Source organism: Oncorhynchus kisutch, linkage group LG13 (assembly GCF_002021735.2).
Source record: "Oncorhynchus kisutch isolate 150728-3 linkage group LG13, Okis_V2, whole genome shotgun sequence".
In the NCBI taxonomy this organism is placed as follows: Eukaryota; Metazoa; Chordata; class Actinopteri; order Salmoniformes; family Salmonidae; genus Oncorhynchus; species Oncorhynchus kisutch.
The window spans coordinates 13,524,805-13,547,472 of record NC_034186.2 but is presented as its reverse complement, the minus strand read 5'-3'; positions in this window follow the sequence as shown (position 1 = coordinate 13,547,472).

Here is a 22,668-nt window from a genome sequence, read left to right as displayed (position 1 = left end):
TTTTGTTCAGCTGACTGTATTAGTGTTGTTCCTAGAAGTCTCAGTAACAGTGGTCAGAAGTTTCATGTGACAGACTTCTTGTTGCAGCGCGGGGTGACTAAGTCACAGACCTATGAGGTCATCATGCTATAGAATTATAGCCGAGAGCAACTCCCCCACATACCACACAGAGAGGAGGTCACCACCACCACCACCCATGTCTCTCCCTATCTCCATTAGAGAAGAAGGTAGCCATCATCCTCACCACCCATGTCTCTCCCTATCTCCATTAGAGAAGAAGGTAGCCATCATCCTCACCACCCTCGTCTCTCCCTATCTCCATTAGAGAAGAAGGTAGCCATCATCCTCACCACCCTCGTCTCTCCCTATCTCCATTAGAGAAGAAGGTAGCCATCATCTTCACCACCCTCGTCTCTCCCTATCTCCATTAGAGAAGAAGGTAGCCATCATCCTCACCACCCTCGTCTCTCCCTATCTCCATTAGAGAAGAAGGTAGCCATCATCCTCACCACCCTCGTCTCTCCCTATCTCCATTAGAGAAGAAGGTAGCCATCATCCTCACCACCCTCGTCTCTCCCTATCTCCATTTGAGAAGAAGGTAGCCATCATCCTCACCACCCTCGTCTCTCCCTATCTCCATTAGAGAAGAAGGTAGCCATCATCCTCACCACCCTCGTCTCTTCCTATCTCCATCAGATAATGGCCAATTAAATTACTTTGATTTGAGCCTAAATGACACATAAAGGAGTTTCTGCACGCGTCATATCAGTCTCTATCTGGTTATTTATCCGTGAATGGCGGATCCTTAGCATTTGGTGGCATTTGGTGGTATCTGTATCATGGGTTAAGTGCAGGTCATTTGTATGTTAATGGATCATTGGTATGTAGTTAAAGTAAGTGTGTCTGAACGCCTCAGTGGAGCTGCAGCAGAGCTGTCGACGGAGGCTGACAGCAGCGTGATGTCAGACACGGTCATAGAAATAGTCTGGATAGAACAACAAGTAACAGTGTTTTAACACAATGCCAGGGGATTTGTAAGTGATCGCTGATCTAAGCGTTTGTTCACATATGGTTGCCACCACAAACACTTTAGTATTCTGTGTTTTTACAGTGTTCCAGTGTTCTAGCTATTAGGTATAAGATTTGCCATGATGTTGGAACATTGCTACATGATTACCTAACACAATGAAAACATAAAATACAACAATAAATATGCCCCAGATTTTTTAATCTAAACATTTCCCCAATGTAATTAAACAGAATGTTGTCCCATCACAATAAACATACAAAATCTCTCATCCCGTATAGGCCTATAGCTCTTCCTATAAAGAGATGCAGGAAGTTGTATATCTTATGTTCTATGCAAATGTTTCGGGTATTAGCATACACAGCTGTAATTAAAGCATAATTACAGAGACAAATGGTTCTGTGATGCTCTGAGACTCGCTGCCTTGGCACCTCTACTCTACTCTGTTTATCAGCCTCTCCTTGTTTAGCCGGCTAAAACAGGTTTATGAAACAAGCATTGGAGCCGAGTGCAGCATCAATTGTTATCATTGCCTTGGAAAGCAAATAGGTACCTATGCTGCAGCCGCTGTGGTCCGTCTGCGTCTCAATCGGCACCCTAATCCCTATTTACTACACTACTTTTGACCACAGCGTAGTGCACTTCATAGGGAATAGGGTACCATTTGAGATGCAGCCCCGGTGTTAGAGGAGAGGAGAGAAAGCCGGAGAGGGACCGGGACAAATGAGTGGTGAAAATGAGAGTGTGGAAATTGGAGAGGGATTAGCGTGGACGATAATGAAGCAATTAAAGAGAAACGCTGAGCACTCAGGTGCCTTTACCCAGGCAGTCGCTCCTTCTCCAGCTGCTTTCAGAGCTCTACAACGCAAATATATCCCCACCGGTGAGGGGAGGCAACACTAATGTGTCATTCATGCAGGGAGGGAGGCGAAGAGACAACACAACACAAAACAACGCAAATATATCTCCACCGGTGAGGGGAGGAGAGTAAACAATGTATCACTCATAAAAGGAGGAGGAGGCAACACAACACACGACGCAACAGAAAGTGGTAGAAAGTGGAAAGCATTTCAGACAAATGTATTCCTACTCCATAAGGAGGACAAGATGTCGATATTGCTCCCTTAACATTTTGTCTGAAAGAGGAGTTGCTGAGATCTGTGTTACTTTACATTTATCGTTATTGTTAATATTGATGAATGTACTACATTGTTGAGGAAGCTAGCACACAAGCATTTCGCTGCACCTTTTATACCTGCTGTAAACTATGTGATTAATACAATTTTATTTGACCAATAAAGTATTTTTTATGCACACTTATGCAGAGCAACTTACAGGAGCAATTAGGTTGAAGTGTCTTGCTCAAGATGTTTTACCTAGTCAGCTCAGGGATTCAAACCAGCGACCTTTCGGTTGTTGACCCAACCTCCAGGCTACCTGCCGTTCCATCCTCTGTGCCTATCCGGAGAGGCGGAGAGAGGAATCAGAGTACAGAAGAGGAGAGAGGCAGGGTTGATCAGAAGAGGAGAGAGAGGCAGGGTTGATCAGAAGAGGAGAGAGAGGCAGGGTTGATCAGAAGAGAAGAGGAGAGAGCCAGGGTTGATCAGAAGAGAAGAGAGGCAGGGTTGATCAGAAGAGAAGAGGAGAGGCAGAGTTGATCAGAAGAGAAGAGAGAGGCAGGGTTTATCAGAAAAGAAGAGAGAGGCAGGGTTTATCAGAAAAGAAGAGGAGAGAGGCAGAGTTGATCAGTAGAGAAGAGGAGAGAGGCAGAGTTGATCAGAAGAGAAGAGAGAGGCAGAGTTGATCAGAAGAGAAGAGAGAGGCAGAGTTGATCAGAAGAGAAGAGGAGAGAGGCAGAGTTGATCAGAAGAGAAGAGGAGAGAAGCAGAGTTGATCAGAAGAGAAGAGGAGAGGCAGAGTTGATCAGAAGAGGAGAGGAGAGAAGCAGTTGATCAGAAGAGAAGAGGAGAGGCAGAGTTGATCAGAAGAGAAGAGGAGAGAAGCAGAGTTGATCAGAAGAGAAGAGGAGAGGCAGAGTTGATCAAAAGAGGAGAGGAGAGAAGCAGAGTTGATCAGAAGAGAAGAGGAGAGGCAGAGTTGATCAGAAGAGGAGAGAGGCAGGGTTGATCAGAAGAGAAGAGGAGAGAGGCAGGGTTGATCAGAAGAGAAGAGGAGAGAGGCAGGGTTGATCAGAAGAGAAGAGGAGAGAGGCAGGGTTGATCAGAAGAGAAGAGGAGAGAGGCAGGGTTGATCAGAAGAGAAGAGGAGAGAGGCAGGGTTGATCAGAAGAGAAGAGGAGAGAGGCAGGGTTGATCAGAAGAGAAGAGGAGAGAGGCAGGGTTGATCAGAAGAGAAGAAGAGAGAGGCAGAGTTGATCAGAAGAGGAGAGAGCCAGGGGATGAGGCATTGGAGAGAAAAGGGGGACAGAGAGAGGGAGGGTAGAAAGTCCCTGTCTACTCTCCAGTGACTTGAGACATCATGGTTTGGGTAAGAAAGACCCTCTCAAAGTCAACAGTTCAGAAAGTCCTTTGTCCTGCTAAAAGAGTGTTTAATTTTTAACACAAACTTGCACTTAGGTATGCATGAACTTTGGTACAATCCAGAGATGTGTATAGCGGGTAATGAATGACGGTCATGTGTTCAGTAATGATGTCAGCTCTCTGCTTGAGCTCAGCACCGCCTAGTCCTCTGATAGAGGAGGGCCTAATGTACATTTAATTTGGACTGATGTATGATGGGGATGTGAGAGGGGTGTGTGAATGAGAGAGGGGGATAGGGGCAGGGGGTTGAGCTGCTCCTGTTGGAGGAGCTGAGGGGTTTGGGGGACAGGGGAGGGGAAAGAGAGGAATGGAGGGAGGGAGGTTTAGAGGGAGGACGGGAAGGATGGGGGTAGAGGGGGGAACAGGGGGTAGGTAGAGGGGGTCTCTGTGAAGTGTCTCCACGGGAGGAGCAGCTGGATTGGGGCTCTGCCACTCTGCCAACACTGTCTGCTTAACCAGGATTAATGACACACAAACACAGACACACACGCATGCACACTCTTACACACACAGAGACACACACATATACACCCCACAGTCCCCCGCCATGCCACATTTACCCCTGACAATGTTGAGGGGAGGGATGGTTGCTTTTGGTTTTCAATGAGAGGGCAAAAACCTGAATGGAGAGGCTAAACACCCCTCTCTGCCTTTTCACAGACCCCCCCCCCCCCCCCCCCCCCCCTTCAAATGAAGTGGATGAATGCTAAATCAATGTTTTTAGTGGTGCTCATCACCCTCTTTATCCCCCCCTCTCATTGTTTTGTGGAAGATTGAGAGGATATTGATAGCCACGACTGTGGCTATCAGGGGTCTTAATACCGCTGGGACTCTGTCCAGGCAAGAGATTGATAAGGGGATGTGTTAGGGGAATATGTTACAGATTCAGATTGGGATTTCATAAAGACAATGTAAAAAATATGTTGTAGAGACATTTTTGAGCCTTTCCACAGCTACAATGTAACAATATTTTGAGCAGAAATCCACTCTGAATCTTTCCTCTCACGTTGCTCTTTATCCTTTCCTCTCACTTATGATCTTTACACTGTCTCTCCAATCTCCTTATTGCACCTATCTCCTTATGTCTTCATATCTCCTTATCTCTCCTATCTCCTTATCTCTCCTATCTCTCTTATCTCATTATCTCTCCTAACTCGCCTATCTTCTTATCTCTCCTATCTCTCCTTATCTCTCTTATCTCCCTATCTCTACTGACTCTCCTATCTCCTTATCACTTATCTCTCATTTTCTCTCCTTATCTTGCCTATCTCTCCTTATCTCTCCTATCTCCCCTCCCTCTCCTATGTCCATCATAGTTATTGTAGACTTACATCAACCCGGAAGGCCTGCCACACAGCTTTTCAACCCCTCAACCAAGATTACAGTTTCATTTTATTATCCTTAAAAAAATGAAGCATCGAATGAACACTGAGCTAATTACAAACTCCTTCTGTCATCATCACCATCACCATCATCATCATCACCACCATAGTCTCCTGCTCATCTCAGAGTTCATAATAAATGGGTCTGGGGAAGATGAGTGCAGGGCGAATGAATAGTGAAGGGTATTCATCAGGCAGGCAAGGAGGGGCAAGAGCTGCGGCCAAGATCCAATTATATATATTCATTAAGTGATAATGATATCATGGTCTTTTAAATGGGAAGAAAAGAGCGTAATTGAATAATAACAGTTGTACAATCCCAGAGGAGGGGGCCTGGGGGCCGGGAGGGGGGCCGCTCCATCCCCGACACAGTGACCCCTGGGGGGGGGGGGAGAGAAGGTGGGAGGATTGATGCTATTCTATTAGTCCCTGATAGATGTATTATGAAGGCCTGAGTGGACTCGGCGCGCCACTTTGTCACTCACACTAATCAGCAGGCTAAGGCTACATGTGAGGGAGGATGCTGTGACTGTCTAACCATCCTTTTGTATGTAGTGTGTGTGGGGGTGGAGGGTGTAGGGGAGTGTGGGTCTCCCCCTCTCTCTGACGGTCTCCCCCTGTGTCTCTCTCTCTCTCCCCCCCCACCCCTCCACAAAGACAAGGTTAGGGGCGTTTGACATGACGGCAGACGGGACGGCCCTGTTGAGCCCAGAGTCGTGGCCCGACACAAATGGGCCAGCTGAGCACCCTGACCTGCGGGTTGAGTCCTCATTTGTTTATTAATGGCGGGCATTTGCAACACCATAAGGGTGTGTGTCACTGGGATCAATAGCCCCAGCCCTGGGAAAACAATTTGTAAATATTTAGGAAGAGGAGACGAGAGGAGATCTCGTTCCCTTTTGGTTGACATTATGTGTGTGTTGGGTTGATGGGCTGCCAGGAGGCAGGTACACTGACAGACAGACACACACTAACAGGGTCAGGGACAAACACTTAGGCCAATGTGCACACACAGGACATTAGCAAGTGCAAACATACGCACACACAATTTAATACTTCTAGTTTACTGTAGATTTCATGTGTGGATAAGATATTGATGCAGTATGAAAAATGAACTTTCAGCCACTTAAAGCAGTATGGAATGGATCAAACTGCTTGAGTGAGGTTTATATTGAGATATTTCCATGCACCCATGCACACAAAAGCAAAATAATTGCTGAAATTAGAATTTTTCAAACGTAACAGTGTTAATAAATGAACCCTCGTGTCAAACCCTATTTCTGTATCAACATCTGTATCGATCATTACACAATGATATATACCTGCAGTCTGTGTGGGTATATGTGTGTGTGTGTGTGTGTGTGTGTGTGCGCGTGCGTGTGTGCGTGTGTGTGTGTGTGTGTGTGTGTGTGTGTGTGTGCGCGTGCGTGTGTGCGTGTGTGTATGTGGCAGTATGTCAGTTTCTGTATGTGTGTGTGTGTGTGCTGGGAGAGGGGAGTCTGCATGGGTTTGATCTCTGGCGTTAGCCTGGATTAGTGGGACAGACTGGAGAAAGCTAATTGTCACGACACTCCTCCCCAAAGACCAGCCTCTCCGTTGTCTGTTGTTTGTTAACTTATCGCTTGTCCCACACGTTCACTTGAAGGGTACAAGATAACATTACCACCTCCCAGCCCCCATCCACACACCACACACTCTCTGGAATAGGAGTGTGGTTGACATACATACTAACAGGTACTTAAACCCTGAGTGAGGGTGTGTGTGTTGTGTGTGTGTGTAGTCTCCACTTGTTCCCTTGTGTCTCAGTGTATCACCATTTATAATCTCTTATTGGTGACAAGATGGTGACATAATCATTCCTGACAAATCATCATCATTACTGTTGATCTCTGATCTCTCTAGCTCCCCTACAATGGGAAGCCTCTCTAGCTCCCCTACAATGGGAAGCCTCTCTAGCTCCCCTACAATGGGAAGCCTCTCTAGCTCCCCTACAATGGGAAGCCTCTCTAGCTCCCCCGCAATGGGAAGCGTCTCTAGCTCCCCTGCACCAGGAAGCCTCTCTAGCTCCCCTGCAATGGGACACCTCTCTAGCTCCCCTGCAATGGGACACCTCTCTAGCTCCTGTGCAATTGGAAGCCTCTCTAGCTCCCCTGCAATTGGAAGCCTCTCTAGCTCCCCTGCAATGGGAAGCCTCTCTAGCTCCCCTGCAATGGGAAGCCTCTCTAGCTCCCCCGCAATGGGAAGCGTCTCTAGCTCCCCTGCACCAGGAAGCCTCTCTAGCTCCCCTGCAATGGGACACCTCTCTAGCTCCCCTGCAATGGGACACCTCTCTAGCTCCCCTGCAATGGGAAGCCTCTCTAGCTCCTCTGCAATGGGAAGCCTCTCTAGCTCCTCTGCAATGGGAAGTCTCTCTAGCTCCCCTGCAATGGGAAGCCTCTCTAGCTCCTCTGCAATGGGAAGTCTCTCTAGCTCCCCTGCAATGGGAAGCATCTCTAGCTCCTCTGCACCAGGAAGCATCTCTAGCTCCTCTGCACCAGGAAGCATCTCTAGCTCCTCTGCAATGACAAGCCTCTCTAGCTCCTCTGCAATGACAAGCCTCTCTAGCTCCCCTGCAGTAGGAAGCCTCTCTTGCTCCTCTGCTATAGGAAGCCTCTCTAGCTCCTCTGCAATGCAAAGCCTCTCTAGCTCCTCTAAAATGGGAAGCCTCTCTAGCTCCCCTGCAATAGGATGCCTTATCTAGCTTCTCTGCTTTTGGGAAGCCTTTTTAGCTGCTCTGCAATGGGAACCCCCTAGCTCCTCTGCAATAGGAAGCCTATCTAGATCCCCTGCAATAAAAGCCTCTCTAGGTCCTCTGCAATGAGAAGCCTCTCTAGCTCGGCTGCAATGGGAAGCCTCTCTAGGTCCTCTGCAATGGGAAGCCTCTCTAGCTCTGCTGCAATGACAAGCCTCTCTAGGTCCTGTACAATGGGAAGCCCCTGTAGCTCCTCTGTAATGGGAAGCCCCTGTAGCTCCTCTGCAATGGGAAGCCTCTCTAGGTCCTCTGCAATGGGAAGCCTCTCTAGCTCCTCTGCAATGGGAAGCCTCTCTAGCTCCTCTGCAATGGGAAGCCTCTCTAGCTCCTCTGCAATGGGAAGCCTCTTTAGCTCCCATTTAGATAGCTCTTCATGACAGTGCCTGGTGGGTATGTAAGGCATTAGCCAGTGCACGAAATCTAAGGAAGTCTCTAGATTTTGCTTGCCTGAAGTAGAGTATATTGTGATATATTGCAGGCCACACTACTTGCCTAGAGAGTTCTCAGCTATACTTTTCGTGGCTGTTTATTTACCACCACAGACAGATGCTGGCACTAAGACCACACTCAGTCAGCTGTATAAGGAAATAATCAAACAGGAAACCACTCACCCAGAGGCGACGCTCCTAGTGTTCGGAGACTTTAATGCAGGGAAACTTAAATCAGTTCTACCAAATTTCTATCAACATGTTAAATGTGCAACCATGTCACGCCTTGGTCTTAGTATTTTGTGTTTTCTTTAATTATTTGTTCAGGCCAGGGTGTGACATGGGCTTATTGTGTTGTCGTATTGGGGTTTTTGTAGGCATTGGGATTGTGGCTGATTAGGGGTGTGTCTAGCATAGGCTTGGCTGCCTGAGGCGGTTCTCAATCAGAGTCAGGTGATTCTCGTGGTCTCTGATTGGGAACCATATTTAGGTAGCCGGGGTTTCACTGTGTATTTTGTGGGTGATTGTTCCTGTCTCTGTGTAGTTTCACCAGATAGGCTGTAATTAGGTTTCACGTTCCGTTTGTTGTTTTGTATTTATAAGTTATTTCATGTATCGTCATTTATTTCATTAAAGACATGAGTAACCACCACGCTGCATTTCGGTCCGACTCTCTTTCAACAAACGAAGAACGCCGTTACAAACCAGAGGTAAACAAATTATAGATCACCTGTACTCACCACACAGAGACGCGCACAAAGCTCTCCCTCTCCCTCCATTTGTTAAATCCGACCACAACTCTATCCTCCTGATTCATGCTTACAAGCAAAAATTAAAGCAGGAAGCACCAGTGACTTGGTCTATAAAAAAGTGCGATGAAGCAGATGCTAAACTATAGGACTGTTTTGCTATCACAGACAGTAACATGTTCCCGGGATTCTTCTGATGGCATTGAGGAGTACACCACATCAGTCACTGGCTTTATCAACTAGTGCATCGAGGACATCGTACCCACAGTGACCGTACGTACATACCCCAACCAGAAGCCATGGAATAAAGGCAACATTCGCACTGAGCTAAAGGGTAGAGCTGCCGCTTTCAAGGTGCGGGACTCTAACCCAGAAGCTTACAAGAAATCCTGCTATGCCCTGTGACAAACCATTAAACAGGCAAAGAGTCAATACAGGGCTAAGATTGAATGGCTACACTGGCTCCGATGCTCGTCGGATGTGGCAGGGCTTGCAAATTATTACAGACTACAAAGGAAAGCACAGCCGCGAGCTGCCCAGTGACACAAGTCTACCAGATGAGCTAAATCACTCCTATGCTCGCTTCGAGGCATGCAACACTGAGGCATTCATGAGAGCATCAGCTGTTCCGGATGACTGTGTGATCACGCTCTCCGTAGCCGACGTGAGTAAGACCTTCAAACAAGTCAACATACACAAGGCTGCGGGGCCAGACGGATTACCAGGACGTGTGCTCCGGGCATGTGTCCCTGATTGAGTCTGTAATATCAACATGTTTCAAGCAGACCACCATAGTCCCTGTGCCCAAGAACACAAAGGCAACCTGCCTAAATGACTACAGATCCGTAGCACTCACGTCCGTAGCCATGAATGCTTTGAAAGGTTGGTTATGGTTCACATCAACACCATTATCCCAGAAACCCTAGACACACACCAATTTGCATACTGCCCAAACAGATCCACAGATGATGCAATCTGTATTACACTCCACACTGCCCTTTCCTACCTGGACAAAAGGAACACCTACGTGAGAATGCTATTCATTGACTACAGCTCACCGTTCAACACCATAGTATCCTCAAAGCTCATCACGAAGATAATGATCCTGGGACTAAACACCTCCCTCTGCAACTGGATCCTGGACTTCCTGACGGGCTGCCCCCAGATGGTGAGGGTAGGTAGCAACACATCTGCCACGCTGATCCTCAACACTGGAGCTCCCCAGGAGTGCGTGCTCAGTCCCCTCCTGTACTCCCTGTTCATCCATGACTGCATGGCCAGGCATGACTCCAACACCATCATTAAGTTTGCAGATGACACAATAGTGGTAGGCCTGATCACCGACAACGACATGACAGCCTATATGGAGGAGGTCTGAGACCTGGCCGGATGGTGCCAGAATAACAACCTATCCCTCAACGTAACTGTAACGGATGTCGTCTGGAGATAGAGAGGAGGACCAAGGTGCAGCGTGGTAAGTCTTCATGTCTTTTAATAAACAAACTGAACACTGGAACAAAACAATAAACGATGTGAACAAAACGAAACAGTACCGTGTGGCCCAAACACTCACACGGAAACAAACACCCACAAACCAAAAGTGAAACACAGGCTACCTAAGTATGATTCTCAATCAGGGACAACAATTGACAGCTGCCTCTGATTGAGAACCATACTAGGCCGACCTCAAAAACAAACATAGACTACCCACCCCAACTCACGCCCTGACCATACTAAAACACACACAAAAACAAAGGAACTAAGGTCAGAACGTGACAGTAACCAAGACTTCGTTATGAACTTGGAGATGATTGTGGACTACAGGAAAAGTAGGACCGAGCATGCCCCCATTCTCTTCGACAGGGCTGTAGTGGAGCAGGTTGAGAGCTTCAAGTTCCCTGCTGTCCACATCACCAACAAACTAGAATGGTCCAAACACACCAAGACACTTGTGAAGAGGGCACAGGTCCTGAGATCCTCAAAAGGTTCTACAGCTGCAACATCGAGAGCATCCTGACTGGTTACATCACTGCCTGGTACGGAAATTGCTCGGCCTCCGACCGCAAGGTACTACAGAGGGTAGTGCGTACGGCCCAGTACATCACTGGGGCTAAGCTACCTGCCATCTAGGACCTCTACACCAGGCAGTGTCAGAGGAAGGCCCTAAAAATGGTCAAAGACCCCAGCCACCCCAGTCATAGACTGTTCTCTCTACTACCGCATGGCAAGCGATACCAGAGTGCCAAGTCTAGGACAAAAAGGCTTCTCAACAGTTTTTACCCCCAAGCCATAAGACTCCTGAACAGGTAATCAAATGGCTACCCGGACTATTTGCATTGTGTGTCCCTCCTCAACCCCTCTTTTTACTCTGCTGCTACTCTCTGTTCATCATATATGCATAGTCACTTTAACTATACATTCATGTACATACTAGCTCAATTGGGCCGACCAACCAGTGCTCCAGCACATTGGCTAACCGGGCTGTCTGCATTGTGTCCCACCACCCGCCACCCACCACCCACCAACCCCTCTTTTACGCTGCTGCTACTCTCTGTTCATCATATATTCATAGTCACTTTAACCATATATTCATGTACATACTACCTCAATCAGCCTGACTAACCTGTGTCTGTATGTAGCCTCGCTACTTTTATAGCCTCGCTACTGTATATAGCCTGTCTTTTTACTGGTGTTTTATTTCTTTACTTACCTATTGTTCACCTAATAACTTTTTTGCACTATTGGTTAGAGCCTGTAAGTAAGCATTTCACTGTAAGGTCTACACCTGTTGTATTCGGCGCACGTGACAAATAAACTTTGATTTGATTTGATCTTCAATCAATGACAGGCCTCTCTTTCCCACCGTACTCTAAGCACCATCACCATCACCAGAGATAAAAAGACAGAGAGAGAGAGAGAGAGAGAGAGAGAGAGAGAGAGAGAGAGAGAGAGAGTCAGTCCCTCTGTTCAGCTTTGATACAAACTCTTATTTGTTTTTTGTCAGGCCTCCCATCCCAGATACTATAGAGTTGATAAACATTTTGAAGCTTCATAAGAATAAATAATTGATTTCTGTTACACACCAAGCACAACAGCCAGTTCACACGGCCCGGCGGTGCTTTGGTTTGGACCAGCGTACAGTAGAGAAATGTAAAGTGGAGAATTTTTTTTGCCCTGGTGGTATTGCAATTAGCTGGGGAAACATGCAGCGTACGTGTGTCCGTTCCCTGGCAGGACTGGCGTGAATTAAAGAGCCATTGTGAACAAGCAAAACTCTGGCTTTTGTTTACTTGCCGCGGAGCGGAGCATTAAACATGCTCGCTCAGTGTGGCGTTTTGATGTGATCATCTGAGTCAGTCATCAGTCAGATACTCCCCACTGCAGGCCTAATGACAAACAGACAGAGCCTCCCCACAGCCCAAATGACACACAGACAGACACACTCAGCTGGGAGACTTGATACACAATAGGGCCATGAAGGTACAGATACTGTGACTCACTCTCTGTCTGTCTGTCTGTCTGTCTGTCTGTCTGTCTGTCTGCCTGTCTGCCTGTCTGTCTGTCTGCCTGTCTGTCCCTGTATCACATCTTTCACTCTCTCTCTGTCTCTCTCTCTGTCTCTCTCTCTCTCTCTCTGTCTGTCTGTCTGTCTGCCTGTCTGCCTGTCTGCCTGTCTGTCCCTGTATCACATCTTTCACTCTCTCTCTGTCTCTTTCTCTCCTACACACTGCAAGTCTCAAACACCACAACTCCCCCCGCTAGTCTTACACACCTTCATTAACCAAGTCTTCTCTCATTTAGTTCCTTAATGACATTCATAGATGAATAGGCCTCCGCTGATCCTGACTGGATTACTGATGACAGATCTCCTTTCTGTGTGTGACAGACTCGTCTCTACTCTCCCCAGGTCCATCCTCCTCTCCTCTCATCCTCTCATTCTCCACAGAGCCTCAGGTTAAACCTATGGCTTCATTCTCCACAGGATCTAACCTGGGATCCCTGAGAGAGAACCCAACCTGTCCTGAGGGGAGAGACCCAGAGACCCAGGAACTCAGAGAGTCACAGAGTAACACAGTAACATCTCTGTTCATTCTCTCTGTGTTGAGGGCTTAATTTACCCCCATGTGTGGGGATATCCTCAGGGGTCCCCCCCGGAACATCCTTGTTAGAGCGTGTAACGCACCCCCTGGGCCTGGCCTGAGCCCCTCCAGTCTGCCCTAACTCATGATCCATCAGCCCTCCAGGCTGGAGCTGCCAGAGGCCCCCTGACCAGGGCTGGAGGGGCTTCTGGGGGAGCCACAGGATCCAAGCGGAACCTGAAGGGCTGCCTGCAAGGGCCGGGGTACACCGTCTGGAACACCCAGCGTGGCGACTGGAGGCCACTGAGACAGGGTTAGGATGAATTAGTGAACCCTATTAGGACTTTATTAGGAGTGGCTAGGCAGCTCATGCTAGGCAGCTCATCAAATCAAATCAAATTGTATTTGTCACATGCTCCGAATACAACAGGTGAAATGCTTACATACAAGCCCTTAACCAACAATGCAGTTTTAAGAAAAAAAGTGTTAAGAAAGTATTTACTAAAATAAACTGAAGTAAAAAATAAATTTAAAAAAGTAAAAAATGTCAATAAAAATAAGAAAACTAACAAATAATTAAGGAGCAACAATATCATAACAGTAGAGAGGCTAGTATATGCAGGGGGTACTGGTACAGAGTCAGTGTGCGGGGGAACCGGTTAGTCGAGGTAATTGAGGTAATATGTTTATGTATGTAGAGGTAAAGTGACTATGCATGGTGAATAAACAGAGAGCAGCAGCAGTGTAAAAATGGGTTGGGGGAACAATGCAAATAGTCCGGGTAGCCATTTGATTAGCTCTTCAGGAGTCTTATGGCTTGGGGGTAGAAGCCTTTTGGACCTAGACTTGGCGCTCTGGTACCGCTTGCCATGCGTTAGCAGAGATAACAGTCTATGCTAGGGTGGCTGCAGTCATTGGCATTTTTTTGGGCCTTCCTCTGACACTGCCTGGTGTAGAGGTCCTGAATGGCAGGAAGCTTGGCCCCAGTGATATACTGGGCCGTACGCACTACCCTCTGTAGTGCCTTGCGGTCAGAGGCCAAGCAGTTGCCATATCAGGCGGTAATGCAACCGATGGTGCAGCTGTATAACTTTTTGAGGATCTGAGGACCCATGTCAAATATTTTCAGTCTCCTGAGGGGGAATATGTGTTGCCGTGCCCTCTTTACAACTGTCTTGGTGTGCTTGGACCATTCTAGTTTGTTGGTGATGTGGACACCAGGGAACTTGAAGCTCTCAACCTGCTCCTCTACTGCCCCATTGATGAGAATGGGGGTGTGCTCGGGCCTCCTTTTCCTGTAGTCCACAATCATATCCTTTATCTTATCACGTTGAAGGAGAGATTGTTATCCTGGCACCACACTGCCAGGTCTCTGACCTCCTCCCAATAGGCTGTCTCATTGTTGTTGTTGATCAGGCCTACCACCATTGTGGCATCAGCAAACTTAATGATGGTGTTGGAGTCGTGCTTAGCCATAAGGTCATGGGTGAACAGGGAGCACAGGAGGGTACTGAGAATGCACCCCTGAGGGGCCCCTGTGTTGAGGATCAGCGTGGCAGATGTGTTGTTACCTACCCCTACCACCTGGGGGTGGCCCGACTGGAAGTCCAGGATCCAGTTGCTTTGAGGGTACTATGTTGTTGAACGCTGAGCTGTAGTCAATGAATAGCATTCTCACATAGGTGTTCCTTTTGTCCAGGTAGGAAAGGGCAGTGTGGAGTGCAATAGAGGTTGCATCATCTGTGGGTCTGTTATGCAAAATGGGGTGGGTCTAGGGTTTCTGGGATAATGGTGTTGATGTGAGCCATGACCAGCCTTTCAAAGCACTTCATGGCTACAGATGTTACGGGTCCGTAGTCATTTAGGCAGGTTACCTTCGCTTTCTTGGGCACAGGGACTACAGTGGTCTGCTTGAACAGCTGGTGGTGGTCTGCTTGAACAGCTGGAACAGCTGTTGCTCTCATGCATGCTTCAGTCTTGCTTGCCTCGAAGCGAGCATAGAAGTTAGTTATTTAGCTCGTCTGGTAGGCTCGTGTCACTGGGCAGCTCGCAACTGTGCTTCCTTTTCTAGCCTGTAATAGTTTGCAAGTCCCACCACATCTGACGAGCGTCGGAGCCAGTGTAGTACGATTCAATCTTAGTCCTGTTTGATGGTTCGTCGGAGGGCATAGCGGGACTTCTTATAAGCGTCCAGGTTAGAGTCCCACTCCTTCAAAGCGGCAGCTCTACCCTTTAGCTCAGTGCGGATGGTGCCTTTAATCCAAAGCTTCTGGTTGGGGTATGTACGTACGGTCACTGTGGGGACGACGTCATCGAGGCACTTATTGATGAAGCCACTGACTGATGTAGTGTACACCTCAATTCCATCGGGGGGAATCCCGGAACATTTTCCAGTCTGTGATAGCAAAACAGTCCTGTAGCTTAGCATTTGTGTCATCTGACCACTTTCTTATTGAGCGAGTCACTGGTACTTCCTGCTTAAGGTTTTGCTTGTAAGCAGGAATCAGGAGGATAGAGTTGTGGTCAGATTTGCCAAATGGAGGGCGAGGGAGAGCTTTGTACGCATCTCTGTGTGTGGAGTAAAGGTGGTCCAGAGTTTATTTCCCTCTGGAATTAGGTCAAACGGATTTAAGTTTCCCTGCATTAAAGTCCCTGGCCACTAGGAGCGCTGCCTCTGGATGATCATTTTCTTGTTTGCTCATGACTTTATACTGCTCGTTGAGTGCGGTCTTAGTGTGAGCATCAGTTTGTGGTGGTAAATACACAGCTATGAAAAATATAGATGAAACCTCTTTTGTTAAACAGTGTGGTCTACAGCTTATCATGAGATACTCTATCTTAATATTAGATTTTGTGCATCAGCTGTTATTTGCAAATAGACACAGACCGCCACCCCTTGTCTTACCGGAAGCAGCTGTTCTATCTTGCCGATGGACTGAAAACCCAGGCAGCTGTATGTTATCCATGTCATTGTTCAGCCACGACTCGGTGAAACATAAGATATTACATTTTTTTATTGTCCCGTTGACAGGAAAGTCTTGATTGGAGCTCATCCATTTTATTATCCAATGATTGCATGTTGGCTAATAGGACTGATGGTAGAGGCGGATTATGCACTTGCCGTCAGATCCTTACAAGGCACCCAGACCTACGTCCCCAATATCTCAGTCTCTTCTTAATTTGAATGAAGGGATGTGGGCTTTGTCGGTTGTCTGAAGTAAATCCTTCGTGTCTGACTCATTAAAGAAAAAGTACGATGTGAGTAATCGCTGTCCTGATATGCATTAGCTCTTTTCGGTCATAAGAGACGGTGGACGAAACATTATGTACTAAATAAGTTACAAATAACGTGAAAAACACACATAATAGCACAATTGGTTAGGAGCCTGTAAAATGGCAGCCATCTCCTCCGGCGCCATAATAAAAATCTCATGCTTGGCAGCTCAAGCTAGGCAGCTCATGCTAGGCAACTTATGCTTGGCAAGGTAGCTCATGCTAGGCAAGTCATGCTAGGCAACTCATGCTAGGCAGCTCATGCTAGGTAGCTCATGCTAGGCAGCTCATGTTAGGCAGCTCATGTTAGGCAGCTCGGTAGGTAGATCATGCTAGGCAGCTCATGCTAGGCTAGGCAGCTCATGCTAGGTAGCTCATGCTAGGCAGCTCATGTTAGTTAGCTACAGGACTTAATGACATGCAGGGACTACTACAATGTGTAGCACCCACCTGCAAGGAAGCAATGCCACTGATTCTTGTGTACTGTACTTGCAATGTAAATAACATTTATTTAGTGAAGGTTTCAGTATCACAGCCATATTTCATCATAGGATTTTAACAGGGGTGTCTGTCAGGTCTGTCCATCCCTCCGTCTATGGTTAGGTAATATACCCCCCCCTCCTCCCCATGTGCCCTGGGCTGTGGGCTCCCTGGCTGGCCTGGCTCCAGTGACTAGTGGGTCTGCTCCCTGCTTTCAGCTCCACCACTCATCTCCCTATCTCTTTAATGTCATTTAGCTGCAGGGTGGCGGGCGCCTCGCTCAGCCATGAATCCCTTTCCAAATGCCATAACATTTCCCCAAAAACCCCTGCTTCTTAAAACCGATAATTAGAATGTCTATTTAAAGTTCAACACTCCCTGGCCATTATCAATTACAAGACATTTAAAGGTGATCGGTAGCAATTGTCAACAAATTAAATGTTTTCCTTTCCTCGCTTTCTCTGTTAAAGTAGGAACATTTGAGGGAATGAGTGCTTTTGGATATTTAAGAGGTGGTAGAGGTGGCCTGAGCTTCAAATACCACACTGGAATGAAAAAACTGATTAGGAATGATTGGTACTTAATTTCTCTCTGAGTTTCTCCTCTGCAAGACTTCAATGCTGGCTAATCTGTTACCTCTTTTTTACTCTGTGTAACAGATATAGTAGTCTTGATGTTGTAAAAGATGAAAGCCATTGTTGGCAGTCAACATAAGTTCACATCTAAATTGAAACATTGTGAGACTGATTGTCAGAGCATTTCATCTGAATAAGATAAAATATGATAAAAGGATATAACAGAGAAAGGAAATATCATATTTGTGATAACATTATTTGGGTTCTGATTCTATTATATAATACAGACACAATACGGAGTTGATGATGATGCATTAGTGTCATACAGGAGACGTGTATTTTTCCCAAAGGAAGCCCCCACCTTATTGTTGGGAACGTACCATCTGGCTCTCTTAGGGGTTCTCAGACATCCATCTCCCTGCCTTGGACAACACTGAAGGAGACTCTCTCAGAGAGAGAACCAACCGTGACTGGCTGACAAGACTGATTGGCAATAAATTATGGATAGCATTAGTATATCATTATATTTGTTTGTGATTCTGAATGTTATACATCCGGTTCGGTCGTAATCGTTTTATATTTTAATAGATTTGATGTATTTCTAAAATAAGCATGTGCCTGGATAAACTGCTATGTTTGATCATGATCCTTCAAATGTAAACGTTTTTAAACAGATGTGTAGTTGCATGTTTTCATGTATGTATACTGTATTTGTGGATTTATCTGTGTGTGTACATCAGTGTTCCCAGTATCCCCATGATTTCCCAGTCTCTCTCTATCTCTCCCAGCAGCAGTCTGCCTGAGGAGGTGTTCCCCTAATAAACCATTCAGGGGAAAGCTGTGTCCAGCTCCAGCAACAAGACTACTCTGACACCAGGAGCTCTTTTGAAGTTACCACCAGAGTCAGGCTCCCTCTGAGGGGGGCCATTGTCCTACAGAACCCCCCCTCCTCCACATTCCCTCCCACTCCATGGGTCCTCCTCAGTGCTAAAGTCTCACAGTGGTAACAGCTAGCAGCGACTTCAAAAGCCTGCCTATGAAAGGACTAGTTTGACCTCTGTTCACTAAGCAGCAGCTAAATCGGGTAGATAGACCATCAGGGTAATTTGTATCAACTCAATAAGTTACTATTCCGCTAAACCGGAAGGTCATGACTTTACGGCCGCGGCCACGGACCCGTTCCCATGGCAACAGGACATCAATGTACCATCAGTTTCCCCCAAAACACCGGCTCTGAGTCTGGCTGTAAATTCTGTGTGGTAAACAAGGGTACGATTGTAGCCGAGACGACAGCACAAATTATATCAGCACTGATTGTGGCGGCATAGTCGGACAGGACAACAGAGGGACAGGAAGTGAGTGTTTCGGGTTGGGAGGGTGTATGAGGGTGGGGGGGTTCCACGCTGTCATGGCACAGAAGAATCTGCATGCATGAATGTCCTGGGAGAGAGGAGGATGATGATGGGGTAATGATTGCTGGGTTGAAGATGACTAGAGTTGATTGAATCAGGCCTGAGACCAAAGGTCGGAGGTCAGGGGTTTGGGAGGCTACTGGCTACTGTCAGGGGAGGATGACCCCCCCACTGCCCTCCCTCCTTCATCGTCCAGTTTTTACAGCTCAACCAAAATTCTCAGCACGGCTAAAATCAATGTTGCCATTGTTGGGCCAAACAGTGCGTTCTTACCATGGCCAATGCAAAGAATGTCTGAAAGTAGGGGCCACTGGTCCGTTGGGACATACAGATTTGATTATGAGAAGGGCTAGAGTTGTTTTTCACCCCTCAGAAGAAAGGGGGTTTTGTTCCAGTTAGGGACAATGGGGCTTCTAAGTGGCATGTGAAACTGGGAGAACTCTGTGCAATAATTCAAGCCTTTGATTTGACAAATGTTTTTGCGCCTTCCTCCACATCTGCAAATACCTCCACTCTTTTTCTCTCTTCTCTTCTTTTTCTTTCTCCCTCCCGCTCTATTTTCTTCTCTGTCTCTCTTTCTCCATCTCTTCTCTTCCTCTACCAAGCACTGTGCCTTATTGCCTGCCTCTACCAATGCAAACTACTCACTGTTCTGTTTTACACACAGAAAAAAGACTCAATTGAAAAGAGAATAAAAAAAGAACCCGTTTGAGGAAAGAGTTGGGCACGTACATAGCCTAAGTTTTGCTATTTGGTCTTTTGTTGTTTGAATTAGAATAAAGGTTTCCTTCTCCACTGTCACTTCTGGTTAGTGTGTTAGGGAGCTGCTATCAGGGCTGCTCCTGTGTGTGGAGTGAAGCTGACGGGGTGTGGAAACTAACACAGCCACTGTGCTGTGACCACGTCGCCTGCAATCAACCACAGCAGCCGCCCAGATTAATCATGACAGTAGGCAATATTTCCAACATTATTAGAAGAGAAACCTAATATTTTGGGACATCAGGGAGCCTGGTGCTGGTGTCCATCAAAGTGAGGGCCTTCATCTAATACTCCTTGGATGGGTAACCCAGGCACTTAACCCCTTTTAGCTATTCCATCTCTTTCGCGTTTCCTCACCACACACACGTTCAGAGAGAAACAGACGGGCACAGGCAGGCTCGTGTGGGGTTATGATGAGGGATTTCTCATAGCAGGGATGTAATGCATTTATTTCCAACACAATTCCACACCTATTATGCCATGTTTTCAGAAAGCAAAACAATCACGTCACACATCGGGTCTGTTTGCTGTAGCATCAAGGAAAAGGCTTGGAGTTATTGAAAACAAAATGGACCTTCCACATTGCAATATCTGTGTTTGTGTGTATGTGTGTGTGTAGCTAGGATGTGGAGATTTGAAAGAGCTTGCAGTGCGGACATGCACCCTTGTGTGTGTGGTCTGATTTTGTCTCTGTGTGTATTTTCTATGTCTCTTGTGTCCTTTTGTGTATGTGTGTGTGTGTGTGTGTGTGATATTGAGAGTGTGATTGGATGTGATTGTGTCTGGCATAGAGTGTGTGCAGGTGCTGTGAATCGTATAAAGGCCCTGGGCCGTGTGACTCATCTTCTCCTGCTCCCAGGACGTTTCACCTCCCAGCCAGCACGTCCATGGACAATGTGTTTGCATATGGATTACCAACACTCAGAGACATGGATCCTCCCCCAGGCCATTCCGTCTCCCCCTCTTACCCCCGGTGTGTGTGTGCCTGTGTGTATGCATGTGCACAGGCAGACAGCATGGTTGGCTGAGCCCTCTGTTCGGAGACATTGATTGGCTGTGACACCTGGAGCCCTCCCCTGTCTCCTCACCCTATACCATGGGCACTGAGACAGGATCAATGTCACCAGTTTAACGGAGGTGGTTCAGTCAGTGAATCATCCTTGCGTGATGACTAACCTTGCCTGAGACATGAAGACTTGCGTTAGCTTCCCGAGCTAATGCCTGGGCTCAGAATGAACCACTTCCACAGTGGCAGAGACAGCGACCATAGCAGAATGATGCATCAATCAAATCGATTCAGAGAATTGGTACAGTTTATTTAATTCTCAAGACTCCACATTGGCAAATAATGTAGAGATCGTTTTCCTCTGCCCATTGATTCCCAGCCTACTCTCTCTGCCAGACAGCATTGTGTCTTTGTGCATTGAGCTCTATTTAGGGAGGGAGCAGGCAAGGGCCCTATCCTCTATATAGTGCACTACTTTTGACCAGGGCCCATATTGGGAATAGGGAGCCATTTGGGATGCACTTAGGAAGACAATGTTGTCCTGCTGGTCGTGTGCCTCACTGTGCCTCTTCTGGCTGTGTGATTGTTCATCAGGGGTTTGGGGTGCCTAATACACCATGGCGCTCCCCCATTTGTTTAATTTGTAAGGCTCTGACATCAATTGTTGAGCTTCATTTGGCATGTCGCAGCGTCACATGTCATTGCTAATGGGGCGAGGTGTGTGTGTTTGCGGGGGGTGGGTGTGGGTGTGGGTTTGTGTGTGTGCATGCATGCATGTGTGTTCGTTTGTATGTGCGTGAATGCGCGTGTGTGTGTTGGTGGTCTGTTGCTCAATTTCATCCAGAGGGATGGGAGCCAAATTGCCTCCTGGTGCTCCTCAATGAGGTGCAGAAAGACCGAGAGGGGGCTTGGTATAATAGGATAAATCAAAGTCTCTGGAAAAATGTCCAAAGTGTCTGTCAGGCTTCTGGCTGATGTCCACTTCCACATGTTAGGACGTACAATTACAGCATTATGGGACAGCTGGTCTGGTCCTCTCTACAATACACACAGCACTGTCCCCTAATAATCTGGTGGCCTTTATGTGTCATAGACTCATAGTGATGCTCTTTTAAAAACATGCAGATTTCAATATGGCAGCACAAAAGGATGTGTGTATGTGTATGTGTGTGTGTGTGTGTGTTTGAGATACTAAACAGTGGTCTTCACTCTATTGGAAAGATGACTTCACATCACATCACTGTGAAAGTCTGGGGTCTCATTCATTTTTAAGGCTCCCCTCTAACCATAGTTAAGATATGATTTAAAATGGACCAGCACAATGAGTGAAGGCCCACGCACCCCAACGATAACCCCGGGACATGAGTCACCCATCCAATATGCTCCATCACAATTAACAACCATCAGCAAATCTCGCATCACATGTTTGTGATGTAGCCATCTGCTGAGTGGCTGCTGTTTGTTCCACCATTCTAGAAGTCACAGGTCTCTCAGTGTAATTATTCAGTGTCTCAATGACGCCCATTTATCCTGTATTTTTAAATCAATTCAGCTCTGGAAAGGATCCAAGCATAACTGCAGTTAAAAACCAGATGAATATTTGAAAAAGAAACAAATGGATAGAGAAGGAGAGAGAAAGAAGGAGAGAGAGAGAGAGAGAGGAGAGAGAGAGAGAGAAGGAGAGAGAGAGGAGAGAGAAAGAAGGAGAGAAAAGGAGAGAGAGAGGAGAGAGAGAGAGAGAAGGAGAGAGAGAGGAGAGAGAGAAGGGGAGAGAGAGAGAATGGGAGAAAGAGAGGAGAGAGAGAGAAGGAGAAAGGAGAGAGAGAGAAGGAGAGAAAGAGAAAGAGAAAGAGAGAGAGAGAAAGAGAGAGAGAAAGAGAGAGAGAGAAGGGGTTAATTCTGTTGTGAAGGACTAATACATTCACACCCACTCAGATTGACTCACTCACCCCACAAAAGGACTATGTGTTGTCTATTCTAGAGTGCTGTGCAGGACGCAGAAACTTGGAATCCTTTGTAGGCCGCGAGGAGAAGTCATCCTTTGTGAAGTTTCATGGAGTATATTTTACCATACGCCTTTGCACGATCAGCAAGACATTTGGAGTTGCAACAGGCTAAAGAAAGTTTGCATAGATTAGCAGTGTTATTGCAAATGTTGAGCCCACTT